This window comes from Lathyrus oleraceus, chromosome 3 (assembly GCF_024323335.1).
Source record: "Lathyrus oleraceus cultivar Zhongwan6 chromosome 3, CAAS_Psat_ZW6_1.0, whole genome shotgun sequence".
NCBI lineage: Eukaryota > Viridiplantae > Streptophyta > Magnoliopsida > Fabales > Fabaceae > Lathyrus > Lathyrus oleraceus.
Genome location: NC_066581.1, coordinates 179,324,802 through 179,346,900, shown reverse-complemented (window position 1 = coordinate 179,346,900; position 22,099 = coordinate 179,324,802). Strand labels below are relative to the sequence as shown.

At 36.7% G+C, this 22,099-nt stretch overlaps 1 pseudogene; it reads left to right on the top strand.

Moving 5' to 3' along the window:
• Positions 1-17,377: 17,377 nt before the first annotated feature.
• LOC127130303 (protein BASIC PENTACYSTEINE6-like) lies at positions 17,378-20,337 on the top strand (annotated as a pseudogene).
• The last annotated feature ends 1,762 nt before the right edge of the window (positions 20,338-22,099 follow it).

The following is a 22,099-nucleotide window of genomic DNA, read 5'->3' as shown; positions in this document are numbered from 1 at the left end:
TATCGCATGCAATTTTTTCTCTTTTCTTTGGCCTAGTACCGCTCCGATTGCATAGTCGCTTGCATCACACATTAGCTCAAAATTTAAATTCCAATTTGGAGCGACTATAATTGGAGCGGTAACCAATTTTTCTTTCAAAGTTTCAAAAGCTTGCAAACATTCATCGGTTAAGAGAAATACCTGGTCCTTAGCTAGCAAATTACTCAAAGGCCTAGCCACCTTTGAGAAGTCTTTGATAAAGCGCCGATAGAACCCGGCGTGCCCTAAAAAGCTTCGGATTCCCTTCACATTCACCGGAGGAGGTAACTTTTCAATCACTTCAACCTTAGCTCGATCAACTTCAAGCCCTCTTGAAGAGACTTTATGGCCAAGCACTATCCCCTCGGTCACCATGAAGTGACACTTCTCCCAATTAAGCACAAGATTGGTCTTCACACATCTTTCAAGCACCGTTTTCAAGTTTGCCAAGCATAGACTAAAGGATCCACCAAATACCGAGAAGTCATCCATGAAGACTTCCATTGTTTTCTCAATAAGGTCGGCAAAAATGGCTTGCACACATCTTTGGAAAGTCGCTGGAGCATTGCACAACCCAAAGGGCATTTTTCGGTATGCGAAAACTCCAAACGGACATGTGAAAGCCGTCTTTTCATGATCGGCCGGGTCAACCGCAATTTGGTTATACCCGGAATAGCCATCCAAGAAACAATAGTATTGTTGCCCCGAGAGTCTTTCGAGTATTTGATCCATGAACGGGAGTGGAAAATGATCTTTTCGAGTTGCGGTATTCAACCGCCTATAATCAATACACATTCGCCACCCCGTTGCAACTTTAGTAGGGATCAACTCATCCTTGTCATTGCGGATCACGGTAATTCCACCTTTCTTCGGAACAACATGCACGGGACTAACCCATGGACTATCCGAAATCGGGTAAATCATTCCCGTATCCAACAAATTTACAACTTCTTTTCTAACAACCTCCTTCATGGTAGGATTTAAGCGGCGTTGTGGTTGAGCTACCGGCTTAAAATCCTCTTCCATCAAGATCTTGTGCATGCAATAGGAAGGACTAATTCCTTTTAGATCGGAAAGAGTCCAACCCATGGCTTCTTGATTTTTTTCAGCACATTGATCAAGCGGGCTTCTTCATCATTTGACAAAAGGTTGCTTATGATGACCGGCTTTGCTTCGGTCTCATCTAGGAATACATACTTCAAAGTAGAAGGTAATATTTTCAATTCAATGGGCGCTTTTTCGTCATTAACCTCCTTCTTCAAGTCTTCCTCCTCAACTTCCCACGGTTGTAGTTCGTCTAAACCATCAAGTTCCCTTAATCATTCCTCAAGAGCTTGCTCTTCTTCAACTGTGAAAACTTCCAATGAGTCGTCAAGAGCTAACTCCATAGGATATATCTCATGAATATGCTTAGAAACCTCCAAAATTGCCTCTTCGATCACATCGATGCGAAAGCTATCATTTCTATCTTTTGAATGCTTCATTGCTTCGAATAGATCGAATGTAACTTCCTCATTTTGGAATCTCACCTTCATCAAACCGTCATCAACGTCTATCATCATTCGCGCGGTTTTCATGAACGGTCGGCCCAAGATGAGCGGAGCATCATCATCTTCTTCCATATCAATAACAATAAAATCGACCGGGAAAAAGAATTTGTCGACTTTAACCAAAACATCTTGCGCTACTCCATGAGAATGGGTAGTCGACTTATCTGCCAATTGCAACGTCATTCGGATGGACTTAATTTCAATGTTGCCAAGCCTCTTTATAATAGACAAAGGTATAAGATTAATGCTTGACCCCAAGTCAATTAGTCTTTTCCCGACATAGATATCACCAATTTTAACCGGCAAAGTGACTCTTCCCAGATCAACCTCTTTTTTCGGAAGCGTCCTTTGAATAATTGCACTACAGCTCGCATCTAGGACAATGGTCTCCGGTTCCGTATACCTCCGCTTTTTTGTAAGTATCTCCTTCATGAATTTGGCATACTTGGGCATTTGCTCCAAGGCTTCGGCAAACGGAATGTTGATTTGCAGTTGTTTAAAAATATCCATGAACCGGGCGTAATGCCGTTCATTCTCCCTTTTGGACGGAGCATGAGGATAAAGAAGGTTTTGGATTGGAGTAGTGCTTACTACCTCCTTTCCCTTTGCAACTCTAGAACTCCTCCATCTAGGCTTTTTCACTTCCTCCCCCATTACCTCATCACTCTTATTTTTCTCACTTTCCACACTTTCTTTCTTTTCAACTTCACCATTCTTTTCGTTCTTTTCAACTTTTTCCTCCTCACTCCACTCCCCCACTTCACCATCAATATTTTCCTCCAATATTTCCTCCTCATTTTCTTTCTCATCTCTTTTTTTATTCTCACTGATCAACTCCCTCCCACTTCTCGTCATGATCGCTTTACAATGTTCCTTAGGATTTGTTTGCGTGTTTGCCGAAAAGGAAGGACCGGGTTGTTGTTCCGCGAGTTGCTTAGCAAGTTGCCCAACTTGAGTCTCGAGATTTTTTATAGCCGCGTCATTGCTATTTTGGTTAGCCATTGACATTTGCATGAATTATGTCAATGTCTCTTCCAACTTAGAAGTTACGACCGGCGGTTGTTGAGGTTGATAAGGATTTTGGGGAGGGTTTTGACGGCTAGAAGAACCACCTCCATAACCTTGGTTATGGTAATAGTTACTCCTAGGTTGGAACCCTTGGTTCCCTTGGAAATGTTGTTGTTGATTTTGAGGGTGTGGTTGATAAGGTTGTTGTTGTTGTTGTCTCGGTTGGTAGTCCCGTTGGTTTGCCATGTAGTTTACGTCTTCGAACCCCGGAGGTGGACAGAATCCGGTGTCATGCTCACCTTTGCAAAGCTCACAACAAGCTATTTGTTTAGCTTTAGAAGGTTCTCTCAACTCTTTTATTTGCTGTGTTAAGAGTTCCACTTGTTGTGAGATGAGTTTGTTTTGGGCAAGGATGGCATCGTTCGTCCCAAGTTCAAGCACTCCCGGCTTCTTCAAAGAGTTGCCTCCACTTTGACTCTGAAGATCATTTAGAGCCATTCGATTTATGATATTTGTAGCTTCTTCGGCACTTTTAGACAATAAAGAGCCACCCGAGGTAGCATCCAACAACGTCTTGCAATTTGGTTGAAGTCCATTTTTGAAAATATGGATTTGAGTCAATTCATCAAATCCATGCCCTTTACACTTCTGAAGCATGGATTTGAATCTTTCCCACGCTTCATTTAAGGATTCATTGATTCCTTGTGCAAACACTGAGATGGTCGTCTTGGATTCCATGAACCGGTTATGGGAGAAAAATCTCTCTATGAACTTCTCCTCCAACACGTTCCAGTCTGTCATGACGGCTGGTGTTTGATCTAAGTACCAATCTTTTGCTTTGCCGAGCAAAGCGTGGGGAAATAATCTTCTGAACAACGGTAGCTCTTGAGCCTGATCCACTCCGGCCGCCAATGCTATCTCATAAAATTTTGTGAGAAAAGCAAAGGGATCTTCATGGTCCATTCCGGTGAATGGACTTCCATATAATAAATTGAGAGTTCCCGTTTTCATCTCAGCTTGCCTTCCCGTGTGGTTGGCAAACTGAGCGGTGTTTCTTGGACTGTTTATGCATGGAGTGGAAATGGGCGGTGGTGGTGGTTCCATGGTAGGTATGAACGGTGGTGGATGGGTGGTAGAAGAACTTTCTCCTTGTTCTTGACGTTGTCTAGCCTGTTGCCTCCTTCGTCTCGTTTTGCTATTCAGCCTCCTTGCGGTTCTCTCGATCTCGGGATCAAAAAGAAGTTCGTCCACAGGGATCTGCCCTCGCATAAAACGTAAGTTGCACACTAAACCAAACAAATTACAAGCACAAGTCAAAAATTCGAAAGCTAAAAATTAAGCAACCATTGCGATGCTCGCAATATCAATTCACAATCCCCGGCAACGGCGCCATTTTGTTGAATGTAATTTTAAGTGTCGGGTTTTTGTTATCGTCTCCACAGGGATTGTGAGATATCACCGCCTTTCGACAGTTGTTTTAATTCTTAGCTTAAGGTAACAATGGGGTTTTGGTATTTGTCACGGTATCTTGCATAAAAGTGTAATAAAATGCGGTAAAAGTTTTGGTTTGAATATTTGAGAAATATTGCCAAAGTTAGGGTTCAACGATCACTTTGCATGTATATGTTCGATCAACAAAACTTATAAACTCCTTTAGATGATAAACTATTTCACAAAGTCCTCCCAATGTGTTTATCTCTAACACACATTGTGAGTTTTCCCATTTTGATCCATTGTTTATCTCTAACACAATCTATCAAAATGACAACTTTTTGGTTCAACCTTATGGTGAACAAAATCATTCATTACTATCTCTAGCTAACAAACAAGATTGGATGAAAACTTAGGTTAAGAGTTGGTAAACATCTCTCGATCATAAACCAACACAAAGAGTTTTCAATAAGAACAAAGTTTTCATCATATATTCACCATTAAAGAGTTTACAATTTGAGATCATACCATTTACACACAAAGCTAATGATCATCTACATCTAACCTTGACAAAATGAAGGACTTAGCTACTCATTTTCATGGTCGCTTGGTCAACAAGTTTCGGAAGAAGGTTGATCAACATCCGAGTCGAATAATCGAGATTGGATGGGAATCCACCTTCTTTTTGTGAAAGATTGTTAAGAGATGAAGAGAAATGATTTCTAGGTCACAAAAGATCCCAAGAGCAATGCTGGAAAATATCTCAAAAAGTACAAAAGTATGGAGGTGTGAAAGTATGGCTCCAAAAAGTAGCCCTTGCTACTTATAGAGCTGCTACTGAGCTGTCATGCTCGCTAGGCGAGCAGAATGGCTCGCCTAGCGAGCCCCTAAATGAGGCACCTGAGGCACCTGCGCCCAGAGAAATAACCTTTGCCAGACTGTCATGTTCGCTGGGCGAACAAAACCTTCGCTAGGCGAAGCCCACGCTTCAACCTTCGCTCCAGCGAGCTTGAGAGGTTTTGCTACTGGAATGCTCGCTGGGAGCTCGCTAATGGCTCGCCTAGCGAGTGAGTGCTGGCTGCGCTTTTCACCAAGTTTGGACGTGTTCTCTACACACTTCGCTGGCAGCTCGCCTAGCGAATTTGTTGATGTTTGCCACTGTAAAATACTGGAGCTTTTCGCTGGGTTCTCGCTGGGCGCTCGCCTAGCGAGCGCTTCACCACAGCCCTCGCCTAGCGAGCAAGCTGATGAATGCATCATTTCTTTGGTCCCTTTGCCAACTTTCTTGTGGCTTCATTTTCTATTATTTCATGCCTAATTCCTGTACAATAACACACAAATCAAAGGTACCAAGATCGTTTATCATTGTATTGCAATTCATCAAAAACAAAGGTTGTTTCGAACACTTTAGCAAGGAAACGGAGTGAAAGATACCCATATTTGATAGCTCAAATAAGCACTTTTGGGTATCTAACACACACAAAGGACGGATTGATAAGAGATAGAGTAACTAAGGAACACCGTAAGGTACGGTTCACTTAAGTGGGAGACGAAATATGGTAAGGTACCAAATACTTAAGTGATTTTGGGCATATTATAAGATATGGGCCAAAATACACTTAAGTGGGCTTTTTAGCTTGAAGCCCACACAAGTGGTTCTATAAATAGAACCCCTTGGGTAGAAGCATTGTCACTCCAATCCACTCAGACAGAAATTCAAGTAGAGACTTGGAATTTTGTTTCCCTCTTTCTCTCACTCAAAGCCTTCATTCATAACAGCTAGCACTGCGATTGAAGGAATCTATTCGTGTGGATTGAGTAGAGACGTTGTCATCGTTCAACATTCGTGATCGTCCCGTGGATCTGTATCAAAGGTTTTGATCATTATCAGAGATCTACACCAAAGGTTTGAATCGCCACAAAAGGTAACGATTCTATCACTGATCATGCTCATTCGTAAGGATCACTAAATGGAGAAATTTTTAAATTCCGCTGCGCCTTGGATGGCTATTCTCCAACAGTGGTATCAGAGCCACTTACGAAACCATGAATCTGATAACTGTTTTTGTTCTATAATAATATGATTAAAGACATAATGAATCAAAGGTTAAATTGAGATCAATCAAATTACATATATGTGATATATGTAATCCTGATGCAAAATACATTATATATGATATAGTGTTCTTGTTTCGTTCATTCAAACCCTCGATGGTTGTTTTCCTTTGAGCGATCAATGGTCATTTGCTTCTTGATCCGACATTAGTATGGTGAAGCAATGACGTGTTGATCAATCATACTGAATTAACAATCGAGATGTGTTTGACGGTCTGAAATTGGTGCATCAGGGTTAGTGACGGCACAAGGGTTGTGTTGTCAGAGAGTTATGCGATTGGGGTTTGACTACACAAGAGTTGTGCTTTCTAAACACTTTTTGGAACAGTGTTAACCGGTTAACGCATATGGTTAACCGGTTAACGCAATGCGAAATAAATTTTTTTAAGTTTTCAAACAGTGTTAACCGGTTAACGCATTTGGTTAACCGGTTAACGCAAGGCGGAAAACAGTTTTCCAAGACATTTTCAAATGGTGTTAACCGGTTAACGCATTTGGTTAACCGGTTAACGCAAGGCAGAAAACATTTTTTTTCAGATTTCAAACAGTGTTAACTGGTTAACGCATATGGTTAACCGGTTAACGCAAGGAAATTTTCACCCGTTCGGCTAACTCAGTGCTTTAAAAGTATCAAGTGTTGATACGAAAAGTGACATCGATTTTAAATGAATTGTTCATTAAAATGTGATGATCGGTCGTCGAAATTTAATTTGATTTTAACTAATTAAAGGAATTAATAATAATAATAATAATAATAAAGTGTTTATTATTGTCTTGTGGTGATCGGTTATGGCCTTAGTTTTCCTTTATTCTGCTTTGGGTTTTAAAATACGACCTGCGTGTCGTGCCTCTCTCTTAATCTCCCAAATGTAACTTCTTTTCTCATCTCACTCCCTCGTATGTAAAACGAGTTTCTTTCATGTAATGTAATGATATGAAGAAAGCAAAGAAGTCAGTGCCAAAGGAGGACAACCTTGAAGATCTTGCTTGGAGAAGCTTAGATCGTTGTAGGTTAGCTTAGGTTCTCTCATTGGCTTGGGAGAACAATTGCGCTAGGGGCCATAACTGTTTCATTATGTATGTATGTATGTTGATGCATGTGAATGTATGTTGATGCATGTGAGAGACGGTTTATATGATAAACAAGCCGGTGAGATCAGAAAAATTGCAATTCCCTCAAAATAAATATTAAGTTTTAAGCTTTCCAAATTTTAACACTCATCAAGACTAGTATCGAATAATGTAGGTTTCGCCTACGCGAGGTGCATGTTCTATATTAGTAAGGTGCGATGGGATAATTGTAATATCCAACTGTTAAAACAATGGGTCAAACTTAACTAAACAAATTATAATAAGATTATATATATATATATATATATGTTTAGAAGCAAGAGTTGGGAATGATCCATATGATGGATTGGAATAAGGAGTTATTCACCCAACTGAAATTTTCGAGAGTTGTATGAGATACAATTGGAAGGAGTTCCTACCTAAATAACCTAGTTTTGTGTAATCCGCCTACGTGGACTTAGAACGAAGTGAAATATGGATCTCGACCCACTAGAAAATCTTCCAACGGGATTTTCCGAATCAGATGATGAGGGTCATTTGTTTTGAGTAAAATAGTGGGAGCATGTTTAATTAAAGTCCTAATTAAATATGTCAATGATACTTATATTTTCATTAATCCTTGTGTAGATTACCATGACAACAAACACCTCTAACAACATATTGCGATCAAACCTTAAGAAGGAAAAATTGTCTGGGACAAATTTTCTGGATTGGTACCGAGACATGAGGATTGTCCTCAAACATGATAAAGGGAAAGGCAAGGAAGTTGCCAAACCCAAACCCACTAGTGTTACTTTGAAGCCTAGTGGAAGCATAGAAAAGGAAGGCACCTGCTTCCATTGCGGTAAGACCGCACACTGGAAGAGGAACTGCCCAAAGTACCTGGAAGATAGGAAGAATGAAGTAGAGACTCCAACTTCAGGTATTTTTGTTATTGAAATCAATTTATCTACTTCTGCATCATGGGTATTAGATACTGGATGCGGTTCTCACATTTGTACAAATGTGCATGGACTGAAAAGGAGTAGAGATTTGACAAAAGGTGAAGTCGACCTACGAGTTGGCACTGGAGCAAAGGTTGCTGCCTTAGCCGTAGGAACTTATGAATTGACTTTACCTAGTGGTTTAATAATTCAGTTAGAGAACTGTTATTATGTACCAGCAATTAGCAGGAATATTATTTCCGTTTCTTGTTTGGACAAGTTCGGTTTTTCATTCATAATAAAGAACAATTGTTGTTCAACTTATTTGAATGATATATTTTATGCTACTGCTCAAATGAACAATGGATTATATGTCCTTGATCTAGAAGTGCCAATTTATAACATTAATACTAAAAGGATGAAACCTAATGAGTTAAATCCAACTTACCTCTGGCATTGTCGATTAGGCCACATAAATGAGAAACGCATTTCCAAACTCCACAAAGATGGACTGTTGGACTCTTTTGATTATGAATCATATGAGACATGCAGATCTTGTTTAATTGGAAAGATGACAAAGTCTCCATTCACAGGAAAAGGTGAAAGAGCTAATGATCTTTTGGCCCTCATACATACTGATGTATGTGAACCATTGAACATACCAGCCAGAGGAGGTTTTCAGTACTTCATCACATTCACTGATGATTTCAGTAGATATGGTTATGTGTATTTAATGAAACACAAATCAGAGTCCTTTGAAAAGTTCAAGGAATTCAAGAATGAAGTACAAAACCAACTGGGTAAGAATATTAAAACTCTTCGATCAGATCGAGGTGGTGAGTATTTAAGCCTAGAGTTTGATGACCATCTGAAAGAGTGTGGGATCCTATCCCAACTCACTCCTCCTGGAACACCCCAATGGAATGGTGTGTCTGAGAGAAGAAATCGAACCCTGTTGGACATGGTCCGATCCATGATGAGTCAAGCCGATCTTCCAAACTCCTTTTGGGGACATGCGCTGTTGACCGCAGCTTACACACTTAACCGTGTTCCATCCAAAAAGGTTGATAAGACACCATATGAGATATGGAGTGGTGAGAAACCACATATGTCTTACATGAAGATTTGGGGTTGCGAAGTTTATGTGAAACGACAAATTTCAACTAAGCTTGAGCCCAAATCTGACAAATGCTTATTTGTGGGATATCCTAAAGAAACAAGAGGATATTACTTCTACAATCCTTCTGAGGGCAAAGTGTTTGTCGCTCGAACTGGAGTTTTCCTAGAAAAGGATTTTATTTCCAAAGGAACCAGTGGGAGGAAAGTAGAGCTTGAAGAAATTCAAGAATCACAAGGCATCGATACACCTATGGAGGAATTAGAGCAGGAAACACAAATGGTTGTGGAATAGCAACCTGCTCAAGTAGAACAAGACCAGCGTAGGTCAGGCAGGATATGTCACCTACTTGAGAGATATGGATATCTCATAACAGATCAAGGTGATGTATTACTCATGGATCAAGATGAGCCTGCGACCTACCAAGAGGCCATAACTGGTCCCGAGTCTGAGAAGTGGCTAGAGGCCATGAAATCCGAAATAGATTCCATGTACACGAACCAAGTTTGGAACTTGGTAGAGCCTCCTGTAGGAGTTAATCCTATAGGATGCAAGTGGGTCTTCAAAAAGAAGACTGACATGGACGGTAAGGTACATACCTATAAGGCAAGACTGGTTGCAAAAGGATATAAACAAATTCATGGTGTTGACTATGATGAAACCTTTTCACCAGTTGCAATGCTTAAATCTGTTCAGATTTTACTTGCTATCGCTGCATATCATGATTATGAAATATGGCAGATGGATGTCAAAACTACTTTCCTTAATGGGAATCTTCTTGAGGATGTGTACATGACACAGCCTAAAGGATTTGACATACCAGAATAAGCCCATAAGATATGTAAGCTACAAAGATCAATCTATGGATTGAAGCAAACTTCCAGAAGCTGGAATCTTCGTTTTGATGAAACGGTAAAACAATATGGATTCATCAAGAACGAAGATGAACCTTGTGTCTACAAGAAGGTTAGTGGGAGCATGATCGTGTTCCTGGTGTTATATGTAGATGACATATTACTCATTGGAAACGATGTCCCTACCCTGCAACAAGTAAAGACTTGGTTGGGGAAATGCTTTTCTATGAAGGACCTAGGTGAAGCAACCTATATATTAGGAATCAGAATCTATAGAGATAGATCACAAAAACTGCTTGGCCTAAGTCAGAGTACATACATAGACAAAGTGCTGAGACGCTTTAATATGCATGATTCCAAGAAAGGATTCATACCTATGCAACATGGCCTGTGTCTATCAAAAACACAATCCCCTTCAACTAAGAAAGAAAGGGAACGCATGAATAAGATTCCATATGCATCTGCAATAGGATCTATCATGTATGCCATGTTATGTACTCGACCAGATGTCTCGTATGCTTTAAGTGCAACGAGTAGGTACCAATCTGATCCTGGTGATGCTCATTGGGTAGCTGTTAAGAATATCCTTAAGTACTTGAGAAGGACTAAGGAATTATTCTTGATATATGGAGGTCAGGAAGAGTTGGCTGTAATTGGTTACACTGATGCTAGCTTCCAGACAGATAAGGATGACTTTAGATCGCAATCTGGTTATGTGTTTTGCTTGAACGGTGGCGCTGTGAGCTGGAAAAGTTCGAAGTAAGATACAGTTGCTGATTCTACAACCGAGACCGAGTATATTGCTGCCTCAAGTGCAGCAAAGGAAGTTGTTTGGATCAGGAAGTTCATTAGTGAACTTGGCATAGTCCCTAGCGTTGTGGATCCCATTGGTCTCTATTGTGATAACAATGGTGCTATCGCACAAGCTAAGGAGCCTAGATCTCACCAACGATCCAAACACATACTTAGGCGTTATCATCTCATTCGAGAGATAATAGATAGAGGAGATGTGAAAATATGTAAAGTACCTACACTTGACAATATAGCTGACCCACTGACAAAACCTCTTGCGCAGCAGAAGCATGATGGCCATACTAAATCAATGGGCATACGGGGTATGCCTGATTGGCTCTAGTGCTAGTGGGAGATTGTTGGTGTAAGCCCTAAAGGCCAATACTTTTGGTACTTGTATCGAATTATTTATTAATAATAAAAGGCATTTTCTTTATTATGGTTGATTAATAAAGTCCCTAGAATAGATAGTCCGTTTAATGTATTAAGTGTGACTTAATCATGAGAACACATTAAACATAAGGGCACTATTCTTAAAGTATCCGTAGTCGAGCTTTAATGTGAAGTGGGATAACATTAAAGTATTAAGACTATTATGTTTGTAGACTGATGATCACATCTCATGGATCATGGATAAAGAGTTATCAAGTCTTAAACATAGGTATGAATATTAGGAGTAATATTTATACTGGATTGACCCGCTATGAGAATACTATATAGAAAGTTATGCAAAGTGTCATAAGTTATTCTCATGGTGATAATAGTGTATACCACTCTTCGACCTGAAACCACTATGGATCCTAGATGTAGAGTCGAGTGTTTTGTTGTTGATCTAACGTTGTCCGTAACTGGATAACCATAAAGACAGTTGATGGGTACTCCACGAAGCATGCTAAGGGACATGAGTGTCCTAGATGGAATTTGCCAATCCTGCGTAACAGGATAAATGTCTATGGGCCCAATATTGAACTGGACAAGGGTGACACAGTCTATACCTTGTGTTCAATATAGACATAAGGGCAAAGGGGTAATTATACACATAATTATTATCACAGGAGATTTTCTCATATCACATGACATTTTCGTGACTTGGGTAGCAGTGATGTGTTGCTAGATACCGCTCACTGTTTATTATGTTAAATGCGTGATTTAATATAATTGTCAACGTCGTGAAAACCTATAGGGTCACACACAAAGGACGGATTGATAAGAGATAGAGTAACTAAGGAACACCGTAAGGTACGGTGCACTTAAGTGGGAGACGAAATATGGTAAGGTACCAAATACTTAAGTGATTTTGGGCATATTATAAGATATGGGCCAAAATACACTTAAGTGGGCTTTTTAGCTTAAAGCCCACACAAGTGGTTCTATAAATAGAACCCCTTTGGTAGAAGCATTGTCACTCCAATCCACTCAGACAGAAATTCAAGTAGAGACTTGGAATTTTGTTTCCCTCTTTCTCTCACTCAAAGTCTTCATTCATAACAGCTAGCACTGCGATTGAAGGAATCCGTTCGTGTGGACTGAGTAGAGACGTTGTCATCGTTCAACGTTCGTGATCGCCCCGTGGATCTGTATCAAAGGTTTTGATCATTATCAGATATCTGCACCAAAGGTTTGAATCGCCACAAGAGGTAACGATTCTATCACTGATCATGCCCATCCGTAAGGATCACTAAATGGAGAAATTTTTAAATTCCGCTGCGCCTTGGATGGCTATTCTCCAACAAATATCTCATTTATACCGCCTCAGATAAACATTGTAATAATATTAATCAATAGATTGACGATTTGGTCTCTGTGGGATCGATAATCTTTTATATTACTCTGACGCGATTCGTGCACTTGCGAATAGAATGATCATATATATATATATATATATATATATATATATAATATTAAGTAGTAATATAAAATATCTTAATTGATATTTTATCTTCAAGTACCCATTAACCAATTATTAATGTTACAAAAATATTGCATATTGTACTTATTAATAAATGACTGTCACTTTTAATAATAATTGACCTCTTATGAGTTCACTAGTTACTTTATTTGTCCTAACTGACAATAATATCTCATATAAGCTAAATTGTTCCAATTGACAAGAGATAGAGTACATAGGAACTAAGTTGGTCTCAAATAACAAACTAATTAAGCATTTAAGGGAATATGAGATATTACAATGATCAGGATCGATCCAATTAGTCGGGAGACGCATATCTAATTTAAAAAATAGGCTAAAATATATTTAAAAAAAATATAAATTATGAGTTTACACATATTTTTTAGAAAACCGATATAAAATCATAGATTCTTGAAAACAAATTATGATTTTACACCTGTATTTTAGAAAACCGATATAAAATCATAGATTCTCGAAAAAAAATTATGATTTTACACCTATTTTTTAAAAAATAGATGTAAAGCCTATTACCTTTTGTAATTAAAAAATAATAAATGGGCCCCAAAATTTATGGCCCAGTGCTGCAGCACATGTTGCATATGGGAAAGGTCGGCCCTGACAATGATCATGAAAATCATATGCAAGTTTCAACCGGAGGGGCTGAAACTGATCAAAGGGGTTTTACCAAGCTTTTATCAAGCCAATACCAGAGAATCATTAGAGTCCTACACGATTTTTATAAAATGATCGGATGATCATGGAAATCGTATGCAAGTTTCAACTGGTGGGGTTGAAATTGATCAAAGGGGTCATACCAGGGTTTTATCAAGTAACAACCAAAGATTCGTCAGAGTCATACTTGATTTTCATAAAATTATCGGATGATCATGGAAATCGTATGCAAGTTTCAGCCAAAGGGACTAAAATTGATCAAAGGGGTTCTATCAAGATTTTATCAAGCAACGATTGAAGGATCATCAGAATCCTACCTGATTTCTGTAAAATGATCAGATGATCATGGAAATCATATGCAAGTTTCACCTGAAGGGGTTGAAACTGATCAAAGGGTTCTAGTTGGGTTATACTCATGGTTTCATATGGGTTCCATCGAAAGTTGGTTTAGATACCAACAGAACGTCAATGGTTATTCAATCCTTGCTAATCCTCATAGTCTACTAGCTATGTGGGTAAAATTAGGGTTCCTCTCTATATTTAATCATCTCATCCCTAAGAAGATGAATACTCACCATCATCATCATCATCTCAGTTTGAAGCTGATGAAATATGTGCAGCTGTAGCATCCCAAAATTTGCCCACCTTTCATATGTTTTCTAGTGCAACTTAATTTCGAATAAGTCAAATGACGCAATTGATAATAGAACATGTGTAAGGAGTTGTTAGTATGAAAGGTCATGAGCTTTAATTCCATATTTCTCACTTTTAGTGCATTTTTTCTCTTTTATTTATTTTTTCCCTATTTCTAAGTTTTTGCATATTTTCAAATCACAAAAAATCATGAAAATAGTATTTTTTTTAATCATTTTATTATTAGTTTTTGTATTTCTTATTAATTCATTTTTTAAAATATTATTTTTCATTAAATTCATGATGTTATGCATAAAATAGTCATAAAATCACAAAATAAAAAATATTTGAAAATATTTTGTTCTTTTTGTTTTAGGATAGTGATTTAATTTGATTTTTATTAAAAACATAATAAAACTATTTAAAAGATGGATTTTGTTCTTTTTTTCATTTTAGGATGATTTATGTTAATTTTAGAAAAAATCAATAGGATTGATCAAAATGGACATAAATTAAAAATCAAATAAATTTGATTCATAGGTTTTTTTATTATTTTGATTATTTGTGATCAGCTTTAATGTATTTTTATTGTTAAAGTTAATTCTTAAACAATATAAATAGGATGGACATTTTCCATTTTCAGGGTATTTTCTCTTTTTTATTTCCTTTTACCTTTTTTACAAAAGAATAAAAAATTACATTTTTTAACCATGTTTTATTAATTTTTCTATTTCTTATTTATGTATTTTTAAAATATTTATTTCATCTTTTCCATCTTATTCATAAAAATATCCAAAAAAATCATAAAATAAAAAATATTTGAAAAGATTTTGTTTATATTTTAAATATTGCATTTTAGGATAGTGATTTTATGATTTTAGGAAAGGATTAATTTGATTGATTAAAAAAGATCACAAATCAAAATCTTTTTCTTCTTCTTATTAGTTTATTTTCACTATTATTATAAATTTTTATTTAAATTCACAAAGCCATGAATCCATCCAGATTCATTGGCTTAACCCTTAAGAAATAGATAAAATCAGGTTAAATGAAATCATTCTAAAAATAGACAATTCTCATTCAATTCTTGACCTAATTTTTATCTATAAATATCACATAGTTTTTCATATTTTTTTCATGCACATTTTACAAAATTCATTATCCCAAAGTCGTTGCTCTTCACACTGAAGAATACAACAAAACCCTAAATCTTCAACATCTATCCAAGCAAAAAAAGGAAGAAAGAATATTGTTCCAAAGGAGAACAAGAAGAGGAGGTAAAAAGGAATTCTAGACAGAAAGGGAAAGAAGGAGAAAAGAGTCGGCACCTTTGTTGAAAATCAAAAAGCTCCCTTTCCTTATATGTTGGTCTCCCATTCATATTTAACTTTTACCATATAATTTGGTTGTTGTTGTGCCTTGTTATCTTAGGCTATGTTTGGATATCATAAAATGAACGGAGCGGAACGAAATGGAATGGAGTAACATGAAGCGGAATGGAGCGGAGCGGAACAAAAGTCACATTCCATTGTTTCGAAATTTTATAAGGTTGTGTATGAATATCATAAAATGAACAAAGCGGAATGGAGTGGAGCGGAGTGGGACGAAACGGAGCAGAACAAATGTCTCATTCTATTGTTTGGAAATTTTAGAACAGAATATGGCAAGTTATTCATTCCGCCCAAACTAAAGGGGAATGAATATGGTGGTAAGTGATGGAATGGAATGGAATCCACACCACTTCATTTTTCTCTTCTTCATCTAATTTTAAATAATCCAAACAATGACATATCATTCCACTCCATCTCATTTCGCTTCGCTCCATCCAATTCCATCAATCCAAATAAAGCCTAAAGGAATAGGCAAGTTATTCATTCCATCCAAATTGGAGGGGAAGAAATATAGTGGTAAGTGATGTAATGAAGTAGAATCTATACCACTCTATTCCGCTCCGCTCCATCGATTTTTAAATGATCAAAACAATAGAATATCATTCCACCCCATCTCATTCCACTCCGCTCCATCTAATTCCATCAATCCAAACAAAGCTTTAAGTCTATTTATATGGTGTTTATATGCTTTTGAATGTGTTTTTAATACTATGCAATAATCTATTAAAAAATACATAATCATGTTCTAAACAAATTTAAACTAAAATCATATATCAACCTTCTTTTATTATAACGAAGCAATTCGTAAAAATCAATTTCATTCTTCCTTTCAATTTTTTAACAACTATTAATGTCATGAAGCAATCCTTAAACAATCATTTTTTTTCTTTTAAAGCATTTTTTAACAAAACCTTTTTTTAACCAATACCATGAAACAAACATTATAAACCTTTTTTTTTAAACTAATATCATAAATAATTTTTTTTATAAACATCATAAACCTTTTTTTTTTAAAAAACTAGTATCTTAAATCACCTTTTTAACCCGTTTCAATTTAAATAAATACCTAAAAATTATAAATTTAGAAAGAATTATTATTAGATGTTTTATCTCTTTTCAATAATGTTTAATCGCAAAAATACAAAAAAGGAATAGGTTTAATTAACTCATTATTTTATTCTAATATTGTTAGTTCTTTTCTCATTCTTTTATTCTTTTAGCTATGGTTTTTATTTTGATTATTAACAAAAAAAAAATAGTAAATATTAATTAATTAGGGTTAATCAAGTTGGATCTTTGAGATAATTTTGGGATAACATAATTAATTTTTAGGGTAATTTTAGGGTTTTGATTAATCCAATTAGGGATAAAAAATCAAGGATAAGGGATATGATATATTATTTTATATAATTGACCTTTTAATATTTTTTCTTGTCAAAACAACTATATATTATTAATAGTTTATGTTCTTAAATTAAACTAATTATTATGTTTTCGCAAATTAACCAATGGATTAAAATCAACTTCAAACGCTTAAACTTTAAATCCTCTGTCCTTGCGCATTGAGGCATTTTTAAAATCAAACACTTCTCCGTCCTGATGCGTTGAGAAATTTTAATATCTAAAAACAACAAACAAACAAACATTTTTAGACGAACTACAATCATCTGATCCTTCAATAAACTTGAGGATACATAAACATAAAATTGTAACATTCTAGCAAGTACAGTAACAATAAAACTTTTAGTTGCCCTTTCTTAATTAAACGTTTATCCTCTTAATAATAAAATAAATTCTTTGCAAATAAATAAGTTAAGCAATAATAGATAGTAAGTAAACATTCCATTAGGCAATCAATAACCCTATATTTAGAGGAGGATCTCATTAAGCACAATGGAGGTGAGGGTGCCTAATACCTTTCCCTTACTTAAACGACTCTCGTACCTTAGTCTCTCACCCTTATCAATTAGGTTTTATCATTATTTTCATGTTCCTTAGGAACGAATAAAGGATGATGGCGACTCTGTAATTTTCCAACCACGACATTGTTTGCCTCACTTTTAACCTTATCCAAACCAATACCATCCATAAACCCAATAATCAGAGACCTGGAGAGGGTTTTTCTGGAAAATTTATAGATAAAAGACATTGTTCAAAAGAGTTGGAAGCACAACTGTATCAATCCAAGGTCTAATCTCAATCATACTCTTAGCAATCATTGGGATTGGGGAAAAAGGATGTTTAGAGAGTTCGATAAGAACTTGAATGCTCCCAACAAAGCTAACACTAACAACTACCATAATAAGAACAAGGATGATATCACTAAAATTTAAGATGATATTGATAAGTTACTATATCACTAAGAACTCTGGTGGAGTCAGTGAGCTAAAATTTTTTGGTTAAAGGAAGGAGATCGTAATACAATTTTTTATCACAAAAAACCTCCCAATGGAAAAGTTAGGAAATAAATCAAATTTATCACTAACATTGAAGGAGTTATGACCAACAATGAAGGGGAGATTTAAACCATATTTATCCAACATTTTGAGAAACAATTTAAATCCAACAAAAATGGCCATATCTGTAATCCCCAAGCTTTATCTGGTATATCCAAAGATATCATTGGCAATAACATGTATAATGATCTCAATGAACCCTCCACACATGAGAAGGTGTACCAAGCCATTAACCAACTTAAACCTATAATTTGGGCCTGGGGAAACCAGGGGTTTAAGTTGGTTAATGGCTTGGTATACCTCTTCAGGTGTGAAGGGTTCATTGAGATCATTATACATGTTATTGTCAATGATATCTTTGGATATATCAGATAAAGCTTGGGGATTACAGATCTGTCCATTTTTGTTGGATATAAATTGTTATTCCCCATATTATAAGTGAGAAGCAAAGTGCCTTTGTTTAGAAACTATTGATCAATGACAACACCATGATTGTCTATGACATGTTCAACTACCTCAATAAACCTTCTAAAAGAAAAACGAAATTCGTGGGGATAAAAATGGATATGGCTAAGGCTTATGATAGATTGGAATAAGACTTTATTGAGAATGATATCCTAAACATGGGTTTACCCATCAAGCTCATTTCAACTATTATGAAGTGCATCACTTATGTGGCCTTTTTCTATTCTAATCAATGGGATTCCTACAACTAGTTCACTCCCTATAGGGTGTGTCATACCCCGATTTTGGTCCTGAATTTTTTCATTTTTTTCATTTTTATTTGGCACGTGGCCTAAAGTTCATTTGCATACATTCATGACCAAAGGCAACCGTCCATTCCCAAATCCATATTTTTTGATAAACATTGGTCATTATCTAGGCTTTTCGATCATGGTGCTTTTAATTACAAAATGGATTTTAGTTATTTGACTCTTTTAATTTTCAATTTGATTTTAATTTCAAATTAAGTCTAAATTCCAAATTTCAAGTTAATCGTAATTGTTTTTTTTTACTAATGATTCAAACTCTAATCAATTTTTATTTTCAAATAAATGTTAGAATTGATATCAAAGTAATTTTAACAAATTATAGATTAATTTGATTTTAATTGGTTTTATTGGTTCTTTTGATTTTAAATTGACATTTAGATGAGTCTTAGATTATTTCTAAAATCCATATCCATTTCTATAACCACAAATTCATTTCATTCAAACCAAGTTTGTTACAACCATTTTTTTTGTAAATGTCATAAGTTTCCGACACTAGATAACCATTGCATTTGCCAATTTCATTCCAATTCCAAAATACATTTGCGCTCAAAGCGCATAAATCACAAAACCATGACATTACACAAGCATTACAACATTTCCATAAATTACAAAGTCATGTTCCAAATTACATTTCACAACATTTTCTTACAAGTTCATCATATTACATAAATCCTACAAGTACAATCCTAATGAACAATCAAAGCCCAATTTCAAGCACAATTTCAAACATTCCATTATAATTTCATACTACATACCAAATTACCACAAATCCAATACATTTCCTTTCGCATTATCAGTCACCATACACACCTTAACACTATTAGTCATTACCGACAAGTCCATACATTACAATATCAAAGTCCACAGCAACCCTTCAGTTTCGAGAAAACACTTTGCCTAATGGCAGTATGTCATCATGCCCTCCAGGATGTCAAATTTCACTGGGAGTTAAGTATATACATCATCTTCCGCAACAGGTAAACCAGTTGCCTACTATGGGGGATTCTTCTTACGGCACGCGTGAATTGCCCACATCCAATGCCTTCCCGGAATCACCTATTCCTTCAGAGGTTGGGAAACCACCTAGGCGGGCTAAACGACCAAAGGAAAGTAAGTCTGTTTCACCCAACAAGAAGACTCCATAAACTACTAGAAAGGTCAAGAAGGAGGGTGAAGATTTAAACAAGACTATGATTGCCAACAACAAAGCACTTGAATGGAAGAGTAGCCAGGAAATTTAAACGAAAGTGATGAACTTACCAAGCAGTTAGCGGTCTCAAAGGCTGATTGAAAACCCCAGGACTTGGCACTGAATCAAGTTGCATACGACGATTCAACCATGCCAACACCATTGTGCTCTTGTACTGGCGTTCTCAGACAGTGCTACAAATAGGGTAATGGAGGTTGGCAATCTGCTTGTTGTACAACCACTTTATCGGTGTATCCACTCCCAGCAGTGCCCAACAAAAGGCATGCACGAGTAGGCGGTAGGAAAATGAGTGGAAGTGCTTTTAATAAGCTGCTTAGTCGACTTGCAGCTGAAGGACATGATCTCTCACACCCAGTTGACCTTAAAGACCATTGGGCCAAGCATGGTACAGATCGATATATCACAATAAAGTAGATCACATGATGTTTTTCTTTGAGAGGAGCAGTAAGACGGTTAGCATACCATTGTCTTTTTTCAACTGAGTCGCCCGCGAATATGATCGTGAACCTGCAGAACAACAATTGACGGCATAAAAGAACTATGACAAACCAAAACCAAAGCATAATAATCTACAATTCCAATCTTAACAGCATTGCATCAAGCCAACAATGCACTATTACCTGCCAGGTTCATGCCACAACAAGTTAGAACACATGCTGCCAACTCAAGCCATTTTCCCTGCTTGCCTTGCTACACCATGCCTAGCATCCTTCAGCTTGCAAGCCAACAAACCATCATGTAGCATGCAGCCAATGTACCTCAAAAACAATATGATGCAAAGCAAGACATGCACACACATGCCAAACAGTCGTGCATTAATCAAGGCCATGTATTTGAGCATACCATGAACCAAACTTGAGCCACAATTCAAACAAATAAAGGCAAACATTTCAAGTTGCAACAGGACATGGTCAGTTCACACCAGTAAGCTGCAAAACCACCCTTAGATTGCGTGAAGACTCTGCATTTTGATATAGGGTTGAATTGTAATCTTGGAAACTATGTCCAAATTCATCCAGAATTTACATTAAATGCTTGCAGCAAGTATACTCAAAACCTGCAAAACGATAGACATCAACAAGATACAACATCATTTTTATGCCAACATCAATCCATAACAGGATGCTCAAAACCATGAAGTCTGTGAACCGAGTGTTACTCATGCTTTAACCAATCTTCACTGCAGTAAAAAACGCAAGGTAAATTAGCCAAAGCAGTAAATTTTGAAAAATGCCCAAAAGAGAATTGAGACAGAATAGAGGAAGGAAGTACACAGGACTGTTTTACCATTTCCGAATCTAGCATAAAACAAGACAATCCGAATCTGAGCATCCCGAAAGGAGTTCGTAGAGACGCCCCTTCTGGGTCACCATAGACCAAATCGAAACCCTAATTGCAAGATATAAAAAGGGAGGTGAGACGAAAAACTGAGGGGACGAAAAAATCAGAGGAAAAACCCTAATCCCAAAATAAAATAAAAACCTGGATTTAAGAGGCGAAGAAGGAAGATTTAAGCTTCACCGTCGTCGTCGTCACTGCCGAAGGTGAGATTTTTACTTGATTCTCTTTGGAAACCATAGATTTATGCATTTCTTGGGTAGTGTAGTGAGTGATTGTGAGAGAGCAACTGAGAGATGATGAGCGATTGAGAGAGCAATTGAGAGGTGATGAGCGATTGAGGGACGAAGTGATGAGCGAAAGTTGAGGATGAGCGATTGAGTGAGCGGGAGTGAAAGAGAGGCGCGATTGAGAGGCGTGAGAGATTGAGAGTGAGGACGAATTGAGAGTTTTTTTTACTGTTCCTCTCATTTTCTGGTTTTACTTATTTTAAGAAACGAGTGTTTAAACCATAAAAAATTAATTAACACTTTTAGTTTTCCTCTGTTTTATTAAAAAAGTGTATATTAATGTATTATTTTTTGGTGTTCCCAATCCATTCTCTTTTAAAAACCCAACAGCCAGGCGGCTAGGGTTTATTTCTTGATTCCTCCATCATTTAATTAGTAATCCAACAGACTATCTTATTTTAGTTTTTATTTTTTTTTTAATTTTAATTTCAATCTGTTCTGGTTTATATATCCAAGTTGTTATTGTAAATAGTAACTAATCATAAGTGGTCTAGTGGAGAGAGGGTGGTTTCATTGCCTTTAGTGGAGTAGGTTCAATACTTGGAGAT